At 37.4% G+C, this 16,283-nt stretch overlaps 1 protein-coding gene across 1 annotated transcript in view; it reads left to right on the top strand.

The window, feature by feature from the left end:
- Nucleotides 1–190: 190 nt before the first annotated feature.
- The window catches only part of bmpr1ab (bone morphogenetic protein receptor, type IAb), a 44,789-nt gene continuing 28,696 nt past the window's right edge, over nucleotides 191–16,283 (top strand). Inside the window, 3 exon segments of the mRNA XM_048171242.1 lie at nucleotides 191–606; nucleotides 8,895–9,057; nucleotides 10,772–10,900. The gene's annotated coding sequence lies outside the window, so the exon portion shown is untranslated.

Raw genomic sequence — 16,283 nt, 5'->3', positions numbered from 1 at the left:
GGTACTATAATTCAGAGTGACAAGTAGTTCATCTTACCTCCTCTGTCTGTGTGTAAGTTCATACTTCACCCTTACGTTTCTGTCTACATTTACTAAAATAAAAAGCGGACACCTATTTTATATGTATTAATTGTAGGGTAGCCTTCATTATAAACATAAAAGTTAAACTAGCCTACTACTATATTCTTCCTCATGTTGACACCAGATGGCATCCGCGACTCTCATTTTGTGCGACCCCCTCCCATTCATCCATCCTCTCCCTGGATGCGCGTCTATCCAGCTTGTTTTTCACGGCGCGGGTCTTGCGAGTGGAACGCTCGCGCTCGGACGCGCTGCTGTGATTGGGGGACTAAAGGAGCGCGCTGCTGTGATTGGAGGATTGAATCAGGGCTCATCGCGTTACGCGCACGAGTGGAATGTTCCCTCACACAGAGGCACTACTACAGAGGAAAGAACGAAAGAAACCGGAGAAAACGTCCACGAAAGCAGGAGAAAATCTCACTACAGAAAGTCTCTATAATTCACGTTTTGAAGTAGACCTTCGTCACGAGTCACAAGTGCTAATTTGGAAGGATTTTGAGCTGTTTTAGCGCCTTCATCAAATAGGTAAGTGGGAATTCCGGATATTTGCGTGATGATTTTCTTTCCGGTTGTGGAGGGGGAAAGTTTGTTTCTCTTGTCATGGTTTCGTTCTGCAAAAAAATGGACGCTTTAAACGAGCAAGGAAAATAATATAATGTTTGACAAAGGGATTTCTTATATACAGTGTTCAAAATGCTTCTTTTCACCCATATCTGCTCTTTTTTTATTATTCCATCCCTTTTTTAGGCTATATAGTCTTTTTCTATAACAGCCATGTTCACATAAGGCAAACGGAAATTACTAATTTCTGTCTACGTTGCTCCATATTATTTATTGCATTTTTGTTTGATGTTGCTTTGATAACATCTGTGTTTGGGTTTTGTTGTCAAGTCCCAACATGCATCGTGTTAAATCTCGACTACTAACATTACCTGCTTGTTGTGTTGCTGGGATTGGCCTTTGTCAGTAGTTGAGTTAGAAAGAGTTTGTCCTTTATTTAGAGAGCTATGTTGTCTTTGCATTAACGATACATAAAGATTATTTTTATGTTAACGTGTCCAATAACCCATTTTTGCCGTAACTATTGCTATATTTCTTCTTAACACAATCATAACTAAATGACTACAACAAAAACATGATATTTATTATGATTATTGCATTGACAACAATAATAATTACTATTACTGTTCCTATTGTTGTTATTTATGCTATTATATTTATGCAAGCTTTTGTGATTTAAATGTCACAAATTAATTTAGATTTTTGCTTTGTGCTATACATTACATTAGTTACTTTACCTCTGAATACTGTTTTTGGGTGCTGCCATAAAATTATGCTGTTTATCAATAGACCTGATATTAAAGAACTGATTAAGTTGGTCAAACCGATTACAGACAACCGATCATTCTGACTCATTTGTTGCATTTTTGACTTAGTTGTTTTCTTAATGTTGAGTATTTGTAAAGTAGAAGACTGCTTGGATAATGTTTCCACAATTCATTCAGCTTTCTGTGTGAAATTTTAACACCCTTAACTATGAGCTATTGGTCTATGATATTTATGTCTCTTTTGCAAACTCTTGCAGTTTCTTCTAAGTTGTTTTAGAGGGACGTGTTGAATAAAGTGTAAATCTTTTTTTGGTCCTGACCCTCCCCAGCACCTAGAGAATGAACAGACCCATGATTAGTCCCAGGGGCAATTAAACGCAGAAACACAGATAAATCTCCTACGAGGAGAGAGGCAGTTCTATCCATATATCTTAATTTACCGTGGTATTGGTCTTTCAGATTTGTGGAGGGAAAAAAGTGCAGAAAGCTCCAAATGAAAAACAGAGAACCTTAGAAAGGCCTGTGCTTGCTCTTGGCTCTTCTGAGAAATCCTCTCTTTTTTTAGTGGCAGTGTTCGGAAACACAAATAGACCTAATGCCTACAGTTTATTTTCCCTCTCTCAGTGTTGTCGTGAATACGAATAGTCGTTCTAGTAAACATAGGGCACTTTTAGCTACTTAATATGCTGGGTCCTTGATTGTGCAGATATCATTGTGAACAGATATGAGATAGCATGTTGGCAAGTGTGAATAATGTTAATTGAAGGCAGACTGTTTTCTAAATGGGGTCTCCTTTTGACTATAGAGATTCCTGTTGCATGCACTCGTCTAACCACCATATGTATTCTCATGCAACATTGTGTGAAAACCACATTGCTTGACAAAACAAAATTCTTTCAACTCTTTGTAGTCTGAATAAAGCTATATTTATTAATTCATTAGTGAGAGTTTAGCTTATGGTGTGAATCTTATTTTTCCCATGATTACTTTTGGATTTAGTTTAGTATAAATAATGCACTGCAAAAAAAAAAAAAAAAAAAAAAAAAACTTTTCCATTAGCAGTGTTCTAGAATAATAGTAATTTAGTAGAATAGTAGTTCTAGTAATTTTGATAAATTGTAAAAAGTTTATATATATAAACTTTAAGATTTATGATCTCAATATATTATGCAATAATGCTTCCCAAGTAATTTATTTTTTAATGTTTTGGTGAACAAAAGAAAAAATACTGGTTAAGCATATATATATATATATATATAAACTCTATTTGTTGTGTAATTACATATATTGAATGTGTAATATGATTATTTAGTGCATGAATTGTGTAAATACAGATGTATAATCAGGACTACTTGCCCTGAAGCATGTTTATAAGGTCAGCCCTGCCCTTGACACAGGAATTCACATTCACAATCTATGTCAGATAGATTTGTCTCATGCCTGTTCATTCTCACAAACCTTTGGCACCCATTTCTTGCCATTTGCATCATGTTTTGTAATCTACTGGCATGTTTGTATGTGCAAGATGTGGGCTCAAAAACAGTGATGACCCCAGCAGCACCCCTCCCACCTCTTTACAGCACATGAAACCTTCAGCAATCTGAATTGCTCCTGCAGCCACAGGCCAGAAAAAGGCCTGTGCTCTGCTTGCAACTAAAATAGAAGGCCTGGAGTGGGAGGGGAAGAGAGAAACAAATCTAATTTTCTCCCTAAGAGCCAGGCTTTCTTTATTTATATATCGTTATGGCTGTATTTAAAGGAGAAATGGTGGCCCGCTTCCTCCATGCATGACTCGCTCTTTATTTTTCAGCCTGTGGGCCTTCGTCTGGCCATAGAAGAGCCTCTCCTTGGAAAGGGGGGAGGAGAGAGAAAGAGAACACGGGGGAGGGAGAATGGAAAGGGGGGGAAGAGAGAGAGTAAAAGAGTCAGGTTTCGGTCCCTGTGCGCTCTAAGCTGAATCAGACAAGAACGTTTCTTTAAGCAAAGCTGCTTTTAGTCTTACATGCTCTGATTTGCTTAAAGGGATCATTCACCCCACAAAAATGAATATTCTGTCATCATTTACATGTTGTTCCAAACCTGTATGACTTGCTTTCTTCTGCAGAAAACAAATAAGAAGATATTTTAAAGAATGTTTCAGCTGTTTTTGTTCAAGAAGATAATTTGAAAACTTTCTTGTTTTTTTGTTTTGTTTGTTTTGTTTGTTTGGTTTTTTGTCCATATAATTGAAGTCAAGGGGGTCCTAAACAACATTAACCCCCATTGACTTTCATTATATGAACAAAAACCAAACAAGAATTGTTAAAAATGATCTTCCACAGAAGAATCGGGGTCATCAAGGTGAGAAAATGACAGAATTACCATTTTTGGATAAACTATCCCTTTAATACTCAGTATATGGAGTTGCATGCTTCATAGTACTCTGTTCAGTTTACTGTTGTGTAATTAACCTTGGCTGTAATAAGATGTGGTAGCGAAAAACCAGAGGAGGACTAGTTTCATGGCCTTGAATGGCAGAATGAAATTGAGTCTGGGGAGATCTTATCAGTTTCTGCAGTAACAGTAAGCCTGTTTATTTCCCTTTTTTAGTGCATGGAAAGGTGGAGCGCACATCCCAGCTTGGTGAATCTTTTCTCACTAAATGTTATCTTCAAATCTTAATGAATGCCAAATCTGCAAATGGCCTGTATGCAGTTGGCAAGTGAAGAATGATTCTTTTGAGCAGCTTTGAGAAAGGACAGAAGTTGTTTCAGGGTGAAATAACATGAAAAAAATCTTGTTTACTACTTGGAAGCGAAGCACATCTTTCATGCATGCAGGTTGAGTTTGTCAAAAACTATTTGACGTATGCTCTTAGAGAAAATGCACATAAAACGCTTGTATTTGGAAACCGCAACTAAATTGGCCTTTGTTAAGCCTTTTTCAACACCCTCATGTTGATGTAGAGCTGTTTGTAATACCTTTTTCTATGTCGCTCTCTTTATCTGTCTCTGTATAGGAAATGCCATGTCTTTCAGGAACGTTTTGTTGTGACCACACAGAACAATAGAGCAGAGTCGGTTGTGGTTAGCTGAGCGTGCAAAGCACACACACGTCCATTATTTGCTGTGCCGAGACCTCCCAATGTTTAGATCTACCATCTAGTGCTACTCCTTTATACCAATCTGGTAGTGACTTATAGTTAGAGCCTGCCACTATGATCCCAGGGCTCAATGCTAAGGATGTTTTCTACTAGTTCAGATATTTACTTGCCCTGCCAAAGTTTTCACTGGCCCCCCACCACAAAAAAAGTCCTGGTTATTGTTTTTGATCCATGGAACCTTAATAAATAAGGTTATGAAACCAAATCTACTGGTCTAACTCTGATTTATTACTGCTGTCATTTTAAGAGTGAATGCACAGATCCAATATAATGATACACGTTTTCTTTCTCCACCGTTTATGTTCATTTAAGCCATAACCAACTGTATTTATGAGGATACTCACCAATACGGGCATTTTGACATAATTTTTTTTGTATATCCATTCAAGCGCAAGAAGACTTGAAAGAGAACTCAATTCAGTATTTGCACGTTGACTGAGATGTAGGGCTGTCAAACGATTAATCGCGATTAATCGCATACAAAATAAAAGTTTGAGTTTGCCTAATATATGTGTGAGTACTGTGTGTAATTATTATGTATATATAAATACAAACACATTCATGTATATATTTGAGAAATATTTACAAGTATATGTATTTATTTATATTTTTATATAATTTATATTATATATAAATAAAAATATTTTGTTCATAAAAAAGATATTTTTTATGAATATTAAAAAGATTAAAAGATATAACTATATACATTAATTTGTTTGTATTTATATATACATAATAATTACACACAGTACTCACACATATATTAGGCAAACTCAAACTTTTATTTTGTATGTGATTAATCGCGATCTGGGTGCATACTTCTGATGTGTGTTGAGCACACAAAACTTGGGTAATTACCGAATTGAGTTCTCATTTGCATCTTCTTGTGCTTGAATATTTACATTGGCAAGGCTTAAAAACATGTGAAATGATAAACGTCTGTGATGATGCACGATTGGGCAAGTGACAGTTCCGTCAACTGTCCCAAGCGTTGTTCATGCTGGCCCCGGGCCATTGGGCAGTCCTTAATGTCGAGCCCTGGATGCTATGTTGGTCACATGAGCATATTTATAGTTCTTCCCATAATGCTTTTTTAAAAATGTAAGGTTTACTCAAAATGTATTGCATGCTCTTCTTTGCATACTGTTTTGATTGTTTGAGTATTGGATCTTTTCCCTCTGCTTTGCATGGGTAGTTATATTTGACATTTTATTATGGAAAGATCTTCCCAAACCATGCTGTCTGCATTTTTGCAGCGCATTATGTCAGGTCTGAGATGTGTTTGGCTTCTGCACAGAACCACACAACTTTAAAGAGGGGCATTTCCAGAGTCTGACTCTCTCAGTCTGAACTTTGCTTGTGCTTATAGTACTGCTGAACCCTGAACAAAACCCTCAATAAAAAAACGTTCATTAGCACTGAGGCCTCCAGCAAGACAAGTCCAGCCATCAAAGAAAACGGGGTATAATTTCTGCATGTAGATTAAATGCATATAGAACCTCAAGGTTTGACAATAAGGATGCCCTTATGGCTAGGAGTCAGTGTGAGAGAGTTTTATAACAGTTGAGGAACCAGTTCATTTTTCATGTGTTTTTGTTCTTCTCGATTTTTGTGATGTGTGAAATTCAAAAAGAAATGTTGTTCAATACTAATATTTTAAAAATCACAACATGTTAGTCTTGAAGGCATTAGATAGAATGAGTTGAAAAAAAAAAAAAACCATAATATTTTCCAGCAAAAGTGGCTTTGTTTCATATATTAGGGATGAGCACGAGTACTATTTGAACGTGACACCGATGATAGATGACGAAAACGATGATCACCGCGACTTATCTTTTTCTAATGGCTTTAAAAGTGTCCAGTGATGCCTCGAATTACTTTGCTAATAAAAATACAGTAAAGTGCAAGATGTGCAGCACCAAACTTCCATATACATAACATTATAATGAGAACACTTTTGTTATAGAATGTTGTAAATTCTTTGTGCTTAATTTAGTTGCCTGTGTTTCAGCATTGATGTTTTGGGAAGTGCGCATCCACAGTGGGAGTTATACGTTCAGACAAGCACGTCAAGTTCACTTGCACATTTGCGTCCTTTTGTGCAAATGTAAGTTGTAATATTACTTGTATGCATATTGTCTGCATATATAGCAGATTCAGGGAGATACGGCTAACTGAAGGTCTTGTACAGCACCATGAGCTATAGTCTACATATTGTGTTTTCTGCTTCAGAGCCATAACCTAAATGAATGGAGAATGGCTGGTTGTAATTGAATGACTTCCTCTATAATAGGTCTCTGCTTTGTAGAGGAAATGAGTAAGAGTTCCTAAATGGTGAATATGAACAGATGTGTTACATGGTGGTCATCATCACTCAACTATTGTGAGCACAGGGTTAATTATTGCCTTTCTCCTTTATACTTTGCCAGTCGCACCTCTTAATGGACTGTTAGTGTTTCAGCACAAAAGGAGACATCCGGTGGTTGTTTGACTGATCACATAGTTCACATTAGTTCACATAGTTTGCATTTATGCTTGGTATGATTATCTGACCATTTTCAGCACTGTTTTCTGGCTTTCTGCTCATTGGTGGTTTTACATTGTGCTTGAAGCCTGTGGCTTTGACAGTAAACAAGTTTGCTGTCATCTCACAAAACTAAAGATCCTGACAGAAAAGCTTAGCCGTTGCCTTCCCACGAAGCTGAATCGTGACTGAATGCTCTCTCAGAGCTTGTAAAATATCACAAACATTAAGGAATATCATAACCACAGTGTAAAAAGAATGAGTGGGTGCTTTGCAAGCACAGTTGAACCCTCCCTCGAGGCATCTGTGTTCCCATCCACAGTGCCTCAGTGAACCACGCTAACCTTCTCATTTCATGGGCTTTAATTTCAATTAGCTATGGCTGATCGTTCGCTTTGATCGTATTAGTCTCCCCTCAGAGCCCCAATTGCTTTTTATACACCCTCATGCTTTCCTGTTGGTTTTACTAAACCCTCTGGAATTAACAGCAGTGATGGCATCTTCATATGTTTGATTTCCACTTCCTACAGCTGTCGCTCACCTTTCAGCACTGCAACAAAACAATGTGACAAATCAAGTCACATGTTTCTGGTCAAGTACGTAAGCCGCTCTGATTAAAAAGTTAAAATTAAACTTATTTCCTAAAGTTTAATTGTCATTTTTGATGAGGCTTATTTCAAAGATTATCCCTAAAGCTTCAGATTTGGGAAGAAGTCAACATTCCAGGACTTCTTGGGAAATAAGTAATCCTCTTTCTCAGTGAGGGCAGTGGGGTCAACTCCTTCTGGCACCTGTGTGGATATGAATGTCTTAGGCTTGGTGACACTCTGTCTAAGAAGCATTTCTGCCCTGTGTTGGCCACTAGTCCACACAGTCTCAGTTTAGTTTAATCCTGGGATCTTGACATATTTAGTGAATTTGCCATGTTGAGTTTTGACATGAACTTTCTTGACAACAAATAATTTACCCTCTTGATTTGTTACTCATTTCCATTAAAGCTTCTGTGTTTTTGGTAGTTCAAAAGTCATATGGTTGAGTTTGAAACACCCATGTCATACCTTGTTATACTGTATCAAACCTCACTTGCAAATATGTACTTTCAGTTTTCAAACATAAGTCTAAACATGGAAGTGATCTAATATAAGGCTGCACAAGTGGTTTTAGTGAGCAGTGTTGCATGACAGCTTTCACATTACAAATTTTTCTTACAAATCATGCCCTGTTTTGAGCTAAACTGCGAGTGTGAATGAAAGCACCCTCCAAGAACAATTCATCCATGTATATGTTTCACAACTTCCTAATGTTTAACCCCGCACCTCCACAATTGACTGCAAGCTCGTATTGATTTCTGAGTGCAGTGGACACATCTCAAAATCCAATCAACTACTGGTGCATAGAACCAAGTCCTCACCCTACATTGTTTTTTTTTTTTTTTTTTCAATAATCCAACATCAGGTAATGCTGAAAATGCCAAAATGATCTCTTGCTAAGTTGTGATTTACCAGCTGTTCAACTTTGAAACACTGAAAGTGTCCTAAAGCAACTCATGAGAAATCATGAAAACATTGAAGACTATTCTATATTTTTTTCTTTCTTTTATTTACGCACCAAAAAGTCTCAGATGAAAAATTAACATGGTTCTATTTTATAATTGGAATAATATAATGAACAGGGCTCAACTCTCTTTTAAATTTGCTAATGCACTTTATATGAGATCAGTTTTTGTTGTTGTTGTTGTTGCTAAATCTACATTTAGAAGTAAGTGTTACAAAAGTAAAAGAAAGTTAACCAGGTGATTTTTTTTTTTTTTTTTTTTCAGACAATTCGGCTGATCAAATATCTTTTCTGACCAGCGTTGAGAATTTATTTCCATAGTGATGTTGAATCTGAAAAAGACAACTTTCCTCCTTGATCCAAAAGAGTCATGGCAGTTTGCATTTTATCTCTGTAGTCAGAAGTGCTGCTAAAAGTCTTCTGACTTGGTAAGATTGTTGTTTGCTTGTGTTTTATGCAGTAGTGACCTCCTAATGTTATCTCATAAATGTAATATTTCCTCCATGGGCCTGTTTACACCTGGTCACTTCATGCATTTTCTATCTGATTATGAAAAGACCAGGTGTAAATGCTCTCCGAAATGCTTTTGAAACTGATTTTAAATCTGATCACTCAAACCACTTGAGGAGGTTGTTGTTCGAGACACATTTCAGATGAAACTGGACAAGTGTAAATGCATCTGGTTGTTGAATATGTAAATTTTACTCCTCGAAAAATGTAAAACAAAACAAAACAAAAAAAAAAAACCGTGTAAGAGCATGTTAACTGGCAGCCTGACCTGACAGTGCACACATTCCCACAGATATGGCCCAGATGAGTAGCTGGTTGTCTCTTCATCAAACCGACATGCAAACTGATGCAAATGAAACTGAAAATTCGGTGTCGCATCCTGAAGCTCAACACACAGTCATCTTCATTATGCCTAAATGTGTTTTAATGTCAATACTGATAAGGATTGTATGAACTTTCAATAATATTAGTCTTGAAATACAAGATATTTAAAGTGTACCTAAAGTATACGTGCAATAGTTCCACTTTAGCACAATCAAATATACTTAAAGGGATAGTTCACCCAAAAATGAAAATTTGATGTTTATCTGCTTACCCCCAGCGCATCCAAGATGTAGGTGTCTTTGTTTCTTCAGTAGAACACAAATTATGATTTTTAACTGCAACCGCTACCGTCTGTCAATGGTATAATGCATGTCAGCGGGAACTTGGACTATAAGAGTAAATAAAACACGACAGACAAATCCAAATTAAACCCTGCGGCTCGTGACGACAGTTTGATGTCTTAAGACACGAAACGATCGTTTTTTGCGAGAAACCGAACAGTATTTATATCATTTTTACCTCTAATACACCACTATGTCCAACGGCATTCATCACTCGATTCGTTTGGTCTGATCGCGCTCTGACAGCGGCAGTGATGTCTAGCTCTCATTGAAGTATATGCGCGAGACATCACTGCCGTTGTCAGAGCGCGATCAGACCGAACGAATCGAGTGATGAATGCCGTTGGACATAGTGGTGTATTAGAGGTAAAAAATGATATAAATACTGTTCGGTTTCTCACACAAACTGATCGTTTCTTGTCTTAGGACATCAATGTGTCGTCACGAGCTGCAGGGTTTAATTTGGACTTGTCTAAGCAAGTTTTATTTACTCTTATTGTAGAAGTTCCCATCCACTAGCATTATTTGACTGACAGACGGCAACGGTTGGAGTTAAAAATCATCATTTGTGTTCTACTGAAGAAACAAAGTCACCTACATCTTGGATGTGCTGGGGGTAAGCAGATAAACATCAAATTTTCATTTTTGGGTGAACTATCCCTTTAAGTATATCTTTAGTTGGACCACAGCACTACTTCCGCACAATTAAAGTGCATTAAGTACAAAATTAGTTGTTCAAATTTAGCGGACTTTAAGTATACCAGTTTGGTATACCAAAAGTACAATTGCAGGGTATTTGTATTAAGTATATAAATATGTAAATGTATTAGTATTATACTTAGCATGAAATAAATATATTTATATATATTTATTTTTCACTAAGGTAAACAGGCCCTTAGTTTTCCACCAGATTGTATAATCATCCTTTTTTTTTTCTTTTTTTTTTTCACTATCCATGTCTCTTTAGGTACTACAAAGGTTTTTCACAAGAGTTTGTGGCTTTACCTTGAGATACATCTCCAGACAGTAGCCTCTTAATACTGACACCCATGATTCCCTGGATCATCATGTACTGCCACACTCGCTACCCTGTGAGGTAAGAAAGAAACTGCTGCTTCCTGTTGCAGACTGCTGTATGATGCTTTCCTTTACTTTATGATTGAATGTATTCCTTTTCCACTTGGTATGTGTGTTTTTATACTTGTTCTTTTGTGAATCAGGGTCTGTCGTATTTCTCAGAAACCTTTGTGAAATTAAACTGCCGGTAAATGATTGGAGCGCTCTGCTCTGTTACCAGAGTGTCACTCAATCCAGAGCCAACTACATTAGTAAATACTGCAGTTTTTTTTTACTTTCTCCACCTTTTGGCTGTATTTTTGTAGGGGAGAAGGAACGTACAACCTTGATTACCGAAGCCCAGAGATTAACCCTTAACCCCATCTCTGAGACAGAGACAGACCTACACAATCAGTGGGTTTCCTGTCTCATAATTATTGGTGCTTGATTGGTCTGTCAGAGACCAGATCCCCCTGCAGCCCACCTTCACCATTCCCCCCCATTAATGACCCACGACATATGAGAACCATGTTTACATGCAGAACTCCATACCGCCACATCGACTGGATCACTGTTGGGATTTTCTCAGGTACTTAAGGGCTTTACTTTTGATTAGACTGTAGTGCGAGTTTAGATGTCGCTCTGAGGCATGGGTCAATCAGTCTGTGATGTAGTGAGTCGTATGGAACTGGGATGTTTACATGGGGCTAGAGGGATGGATGGCTAGAGGGAGGGGCTGTTCCACTCAATTGCAGCCACATGTTTGCAAAGGATGTGGAGCTGAACGAGGCCGTGTGATCTGCCAGACTTTAAACAGGGCCTTCGCCTGTGGGCAGCTCTAAAGTTTTCCAACGCGTTCTTCCAGCCTCTTCGTTACTGTGGTTTTTGGGCAAACACACTGCCCTGTTGCCGTACAATTTCGCATTCATGAACTGCACTCGCACTGCCTGAGATTCCCATACAATTGCTCAGACAAATCTGTTCTTGTACTGACTTACGCTAACACAGAGACCACACACATATAACTAATTTATATCGAGATGGGGCATGGAATATTTCAGAAACTAGAGGCAGGAAAACTTTCAAACATGCACATGAAGCCTAATGGAAAATGACATTGTCAACTAACTGTGGTTTTTGTTTGTAATACATTGACCACCTGTTTTATGTGCTCTGTTTGTCTGTTTTGACATGTTTATATGTGTATCTACACTGTAAAAATATCCTGTTCAATTTATGGTAAAAACTAGTAGCTGTGGTTGCCAGAAATTCACTGTAAAAAATACTATGGCAGTGTTTCCAGTTTTAGAGGATGCCTGTATATTTTACAACTTATAACCATATATTTCAGTGACATAATGTTAATATAGTTACTTTAACTACCAAAATCTGCCTTTATACTTAAAATGTACAGATAACCACCACAATAATACAGGCGGCACAATAGAAAGCCCCGTGATTAATCAGAGTTCGCAGCCTATTGTAAGCAGCTTGTCCATAAAACATGGTCAATACTCATATATAGATGGTGTGCATGTTCTACAACATGTTTATACAAACACAAAACACCATCAGGGTAACACACGTGACACTATAATAATGCAATAAACATTAACTAAATAACAGAAAATGTAACGTAATGTTTTTTTGTTGTTTTTTTTTTACCATAAATTATATGGTAGTTCTTAGTTTTTACTTGCAAAAACCATACATTTTACAGTATTTTACTGTAAAATTACATATAATGTATTATGCCATTTACAGTTTATTAGTATATGTTAAGGAAACTTGCAGTTAACTAATTAACGTGTGTTTCTGTAGCATTTTTTATAGCATTTTTCTGTAAATATTACAAACATTTTTTTACAGTATCTTTTTATATAGTCAAAATAAAATGTGTGCAAAGCTAAGCTACAATCTAGGTCACTTAGTGCAACTTCACAAAACATAAAGGGACTGGCATGAATTCAGTTAGACTAAATGGTTTACATTTTAAAAAGACAAATTATTGTTTTATTCTAACTAAAATCGAACTTTTAAAGTGAATGTAAACAAACTGATTGTTGGATCTGGGATCAAAGTGTCCAGATGTCACTCTTCAACTGAAGAACAAAGTCTTTTACTGCTCTTCCTGCTGCTGTAATTAGGTAAACTCAATATGAAGTTGTAAAATGACAGACATTTAGTAGTTTAACAGAGTAGTATGGCCTATTTATGTTGCAGCGTTTTGGAAAAAAACAGGAGAAGTTCATTGACTTAAAGGCATAGTTTATCCAAAAATGGAAATCATTTACTTATCCTCATGTCGTTCCAAAACTTTATGACTTGTTTTCCTCTGTGGACACAAAAGAATATCCTTAAGGTTCTTTACAATGCAAGTCAATGGGTGTCATTGTTGTTTTAGACCAGATTGACTTTCATTGTTTGACCAAAAACTGTTGAAACTTCTTTTGTCACTGAATAAGCCATACAGGTTTGGAACAACATCAGGTGAGGAAATAACAGAATTTTCATTTGTGGTTGGACTATCACTTTAAAAGCATGGAGTTTTCTTAAAAATGTTCTTTTTTAATTTTTATACTCTGGACTTCGTTGAGTACATGAACCGTCCCAGAAGCCTCAGGCTGAAGTTTTCTGCTTATACCAAACTGCCTCTATGGGGCAGGAAGAAAGCTTACCACAGATGATAAAACCTCTTTATCATCCCACAGTCATGGAATTTGTAAGGAGGTAATGGAAAATGCAGCACCTCTTTCCATTCTGTGTCATGCCCCAATCCCTTTTGAGAGGCAACAACTCAAACCTTGGTGCTTGAAAAACAACCATCACCCCACAGAGATAAGAAAAAAAAGATCTCCAGCAGTGCCATTGTATGTCTCTCCAATCTATGTGGATAAGAAAGAAAAAATAGCATCCTTTCAAACACCTTGTGGCAGACATCTTGATTTGTAAGCTCATGCAGGAACAGACATTCTGGCAGCACAAGCTCTGCAGAGTGTGAAAACGATCTGTTTGATACAGAGGAACCTCCTGCCGCAGCCATTAGCGTCCTGCCTAGAGAATTGGAGACATCGGAGACCCCTGCATGAAGTGCACTTTTATGCTTTGCTCATCAGGGCAACGTCCTTCAGCTCAAAACAATTTGCACTTACTGTTTTTTTTGGGGAAGGGGGCAATGTCACATTCAGTTGCCAGCTGGATGACATGTGTTTCTATACACAGAGGGACTAGCCACTTAGTAAAATGGATTTTGTTCTCCTTGTCCAAAAGGAATTGGCTTGCACAGGTCCGCACTGTGGTCTGTGATCTGTCAGACAGGATTTCACACTCATAAGACATGTAGATTAAGGGAACTCAGGTGACCATCCCTTGGTAGAGAACACAACTTTCTGAATCAAAAATTTCCGAGAGGAAAAAATATATGGCGAAAAATTAAGTCCTAAGAGATGTCCACATGCTTGCAGTTTTTCTAACCCCACAAGTTCTCAGTTTGGAAATATTCAGTGTTTTTACTACATAAGTTTTAAGATCTTACAATAAAGCTATTTCATAGTCATTGAAGACATTTTCTTTGATGTTTTGAATGGAATAGATTAGGGCTGGACGATTAATCGAAAAGTAATCGAAACTGAAATTCAGAACCTCTAACCGACATAATTTTCCCATGTCGGTTATTCCATTTTTTTAATCCTTCCCCCTTAAAAACATAGCATGTGTAGCCACATGACTCTGCCCCGTCCAGTCAGTGGCATAAAAGCAGGAGGTGAACGCCGGTTCAACACATAGTGATGGCGCGCGAGCGGTGAGCCATGCGTCTTCACTAAACTTTGTCAGTTGTATTTATTTTATGGTTTGGACATTCAAGCGATTAGATGATTCGGATGTGTATTGTTATATCGAGCTAACGCGCTCACGCAGCTGCATTCGTGGCATGAACACTCATACAAACAGTAGCTGCACAAAACGTGAAGATCGCGCGCACAGAGAGGAACGCAGATACTAGTTGTCAGCGCTGTTCTGTGATTTATCACTAAAGTAGCTTAGAAACTCAAATCTTATTAAAGCATATATTTTTCTACTTTACAACCAACAGCTTCACAATTATAGAGCGACGGTATGACTAATTCACACGCAATCGCTCTCATTACGCACTGGTACTGTGCTAAGTTATCTTTATCTGATTTACAACGAGCAGATAGTGACTAACTGCTGATAGTGAGCTATGATGTCAGATCGCTCTTTCAATAGGAAAAAATATCCCACCTTTAATAGTCAAGCATATTTATAGTAGCCTACAAACCTTGTCAGTGAACTAATGAGGGCAAAAAAAAAACAGAAACAAAATAATCGTTCATTAATCGTAATCGAGGTAAAATGTTCAATTAATTTTGATTTTAGGCCATAATCGTCCAGCCCTAGAATAGATCAGATATTCCCAGATCCCAGAAGCCTCAACCAGAATAATTAGGCAGTATTTGGCCATTTTAACCCCATATGTCACTTCAATAGACAACAGGTGTTTGTTTCATTTCAACAATTCTCATGACCAATAGAAAAGTATATATAGTAATAGTAATTTAGTCGTCATAGCCACATGATACAAATACAGATACACTACAATTCAGCATTCAGGAGCTTGGGGTCAGTGAAATGTGGACCCCATATTTTGTTTGTTAGTGTAACAATATAATTTCTATCTAATTTCCAGCAGAGCTGATCTGTGATTGTTGAACTGAACGTGGGCCTTCTGGTGTGTTGTCCAGAACGGGACCTCCCAACCATATGTCTCAGTGACGTGAAGCCCTCTCTGGAGAGCTAGGCTACATTTGGTCGTGGAATGTGCTGGAGCGTGTGCATCTGCTTAAACAAAGCCTTATTTTCAGCTCAATGTTGTAATTACAGACTAGAATGAATCTAGCCGTCTTGTGAACCCACAGCAGCCTCTGCGCAAGTTTCCCAGGATCTGTTCAGGGCTTGTAAGTCCAAACAAAGAGTGTTTACAGCCGAAATTCTGAGCCACCATTAACACAACATCTCTCAGACACATTTACTTGCTTTTAGAAAAGTGTGTGTCTTCCGCGTGAGGAAATATTATGTTTGTTGTGTTGGAATGAGATGCTAGCATTAGCATTAACAGGGTACACACAGATGTTGAAGTGAGACAAGAGAAATGGGACTCTCTGGAAGCAGTCAGTCTCAGTGCAGCTTGTAGTCTAGTACTTGTCTAGACATATGGATCGATGGGAGTTGGACTTGCTCTCTTTTTCCTGAAGAGGAAAAGTGTATTGTAATTTTGTTAACATTTCTGTACTGAAAAAGAAAAACCATCAAATCAATGTTTTCTTATTTTAATAAGTTGTAGCAGTGTTATTTAGTGTTTGTTAAAACTAATGAAAATTATGAATGAATGATGAAAACTTACA

The sequence above is a fragment of the Megalobrama amblycephala genome, linkage group LG20, assembly GCF_018812025.1.
Source record: "Megalobrama amblycephala isolate DHTTF-2021 linkage group LG20, ASM1881202v1, whole genome shotgun sequence".
Classification (NCBI taxonomy): domain Eukaryota; kingdom Metazoa; phylum Chordata; class Actinopteri; order Cypriniformes; family Xenocyprididae; genus Megalobrama; species Megalobrama amblycephala.
The sequence above is the reverse complement of the archived record's forward strand: the minus strand, read 5'-3'. Positions and strand labels throughout refer to the sequence as shown.